At 34.0% G+C, this 3,174-nt stretch overlaps 1 non-coding gene across 1 annotated transcript; it reads right to left on the bottom strand.

The window, feature by feature from the left end:
* Positions 1-1,852: 1,852 nt before the first annotated feature.
* LOC129505438 (U6 spliceosomal RNA) lies at positions 1,853-1,955 on the bottom strand. Its single transcript, XR_008663533.1, has one exon. It is a non-coding gene; the product is annotated as a U6 spliceosomal RNA (small nuclear RNA).
* Positions 1,956-3,174: the final 1,219 nt, after the last annotated feature.

Raw genomic sequence — 3,174 nt, 5'->3', positions numbered from 1 at the left:
CTATTTTTCACTCCGATTGGTCCATCCTTAAACCAATCACTGCTATGAGGGAAGTAGCATATAGTAGCAAATATATGAGTTACATAGAGCAGATGTATAGCATATATTTCTTTCTTTTTTAAAAATATTTTATTTATTTGTTCATGAGAAACACACACACACAGAGAGAGAGAAGGAGGCAGAGACACAGGCAGAGGGAGAAGCAGGCTCCATGCAGGGATCCTGACGTGGGACTCGATCCCAGGGCTCCAAGATCATGACCTGGGCTGAAGGCAGCACTAAACCGCTGAGCCACCCGAGCTGCCAATAGCATATATTTCAAGTGTCAAAAATATTTAATATTTGTTGCTTTTTTTGAAAGACACATACTTGAGTGTTATTAGTACCATAATTATGAGTCTTTGGTTTCATTAATCTACGTCAAATCAAGTTTCTTTGTAATTCCTGGTATTCAGTTAGGAGCTAGAAATCTACTTGCTCCACAATCACTACTTTGTTCACAGTAAGAATGAAAGTCAAGAGTGATATAACAAAGACCAATTAGCTTTAGATTTGTAGTGTGTGATCCTTGGGAGAATAAACAAATATCAGTTATTGAGTAACTTTTGGAAAACACAATTAACCATAGACATAGATTCTTCTAGGATCCTTTTGAAGACCTTCATTGCCTGCTATTTGAAGGAAACTGAAATGGATACAATGGAGCTAAAAACCCAAAGAGGTTACCCTTAAAAATGCTTAAATGTGCTTTAACAATAGTTGCTCGTTAAAGTTTTGTTACATTTCGGGACACCTTGGTGGCTCAGTTGTTGAGTGTCTGCCTTTGGCCCAACGCCTGATCCTGGAGGCCTGGGATCTAGTCCCGTGTCAGGCCCCCCCGCATGGAGCCTGCCTCTCTCTCCGCCTATGTCGCTGCCTCTCTCTTTCTCTGTGAAATAAATAAATAAATAAATAAATAAATAAATAAATAAATAAATAAATAAAGTTTTGTTGCATTTTGACAGAGTAAAACACTGCATTTATGCATTTATCAGGGTATTTTTTGTTACTTACATTTTGAAACCTGTAGCAACAGCACAGGAGAAAGGACAGAGGAAGAGGCTGAGAGAGAGAACCTTAAGCAGGCTGGTATGGAGCCTGAAATGGGGCTCAATCTTGACCCTGAGATCATGACCTGAGCCAAAATCAGAAGTTGACCACTTAACAATGGACTGAACCATACAGGTGCCCCTGGACCATTCTTGAAAATAGATTTGAAAGTGAGAGTAAATAGGGTTGTCAGAACTACTCAATCATCAATCAATCAAACAATCATTCTCTTTTGAACCAAAGTAGTATTTCTGTGGCAATAATAGAAGAAGCATATTATCACCCAGAATATTGTTATTACCAGTCATGTTTTGGAAATAAAGTTCTTTCATTGATATTTATGCGCTTTTAGTATAATTGTTTGTGGGGCTCAGTTAAGAAAACATTATCATTTTTATGTCTCTAAATTGAGAAGTATAACTGGTGTAAGTACTTCTAGAGTTTTTGTGAGAAAGTAGCTGGTTCAGAATCAGGTACCAACTCAGTATTCAATAAAATAGACCAACATTATTTTGTTGCTATTATTATTTTTACCTTTCAGTTTACGCTTTTGTGGCATAATCAATTTTCCAGTTTTGTTAAGATATAATTGATATACAGAACTCCATATGTTTAAGATGTATAGCATATAATTTGATTTACATATATAATGAAACAACTACCACAATTTAATTAACATTCATTGTCTCCTGTAGTCACAAAAACATTATTTCCCTTGTGATAAGAACTCTTAAGATTTACTCTTTTAACTTTCATTCATGCCCAAAATATAGAACATGTTACAAATTTGCGTGTCATCCTTGTAAGGGGTCATACTGATCTCTGTATCATTCCAATTTTAGTATATGTGCTGCCAAAGTGAGCACTACATATGTATATATGATGCTTATTTCAGTAGACCTTCCATCTTTGTCAGACAAAAAATTTCTTTTCAAAAAATTATTTCTTAACAACGATTTAAGTAGTGAGGAAGTGACATTCTGTGGTATATTTTAGCAATCAACAAAATATGAGACTCTTTGTGAAATATTTATTTTAGGTCCTAGAATTTAAACATTGGACATTTGCTCCTCTTGATCATCTTTTAGGATCAAATAATAAACAATTTGATTTGACAGATTTCCTTTGGTGCTTCATACATCTGTTAAAACATAACAAACATGAGTAGCACTTAATGAGAATCTGGAGGAGGATGTATATAAATAAACCGAATTTCAACTTGAAAGTTATTAATTGCTCCTTGGTATTAAAATGGATGTAATGTATTTAGTATAGGATCTTTCTGCCAAATAACTATAGCCCATCTTGAATAGTTGCTCCACAACCATAATATCTTAGTTAAGAAAACTACATCATAGCCAATGTGTAGCAATATGACTATTTTAGTAAAAATGCATCTAGTTTATTAAATGTTATATATTTCTGAATTTTTAAAGACTAAATTTAGTTACCCACAGAGGCAAAATTTTCCCCAAATAATGTTATTTTTGAAGTATTTAACCTTTGACATAGGTCCAGCTTCTTCTTAGCTCAAGGGCTTTGTCCTATTTCTTTTCAGCATACTTTATATTTACCTATTTTCCATTCAAATAAGTGCACTTAAGCAGATATATTGTTTTCCCAGCTTATAATAGGGATAGTAATCATCTACTTCTACTAATTTGCTTACCAAAAAAAAAAACCTTTCAGTAGCATATTAATAGGTTTTAATGCACTGAGGGCTCATATTGACCTCTAAAACAGCAGATGGACACACAGTAATATATTAATGCATCAACCTTAGTTACAAACTCCAAGTATTTTAATTGCCTCCATGATAGTTATAGTTGACTCCAGTTTTAAATGTCATTGCTGGTCAGGGTTGGTAATAAGTTTTCTTCCCTTCCCCCCACCCCTTGATTATTTCCTAAGTGGTTTAAGGTTTGAAATCTGAACACTCCTACACAGAGTAAATGTAAAATAAATAGATAAGGCCTAATGAGGGCAAAGCCGTGTCAAAAAAGATTTTCATTATAAATGTTATTCTCTGTAGCTATCCTTGTTTTCACTTTTAGAAAGTTTTTATAAAGCAATAAGCATTTTTTT

Source organism: Nyctereutes procyonoides, unplaced genomic scaffold (genome assembly GCF_905146905.1).
Source record: "Nyctereutes procyonoides isolate TBG_1078 unplaced genomic scaffold, NYPRO_anot_genome, whole genome shotgun sequence".
Lineage (NCBI taxonomy): Eukaryota > Metazoa > Chordata > Mammalia > Carnivora > Canidae > Nyctereutes > Nyctereutes procyonoides.
This window is presented reverse-complemented; position numbering and strand designations above follow the sequence as displayed.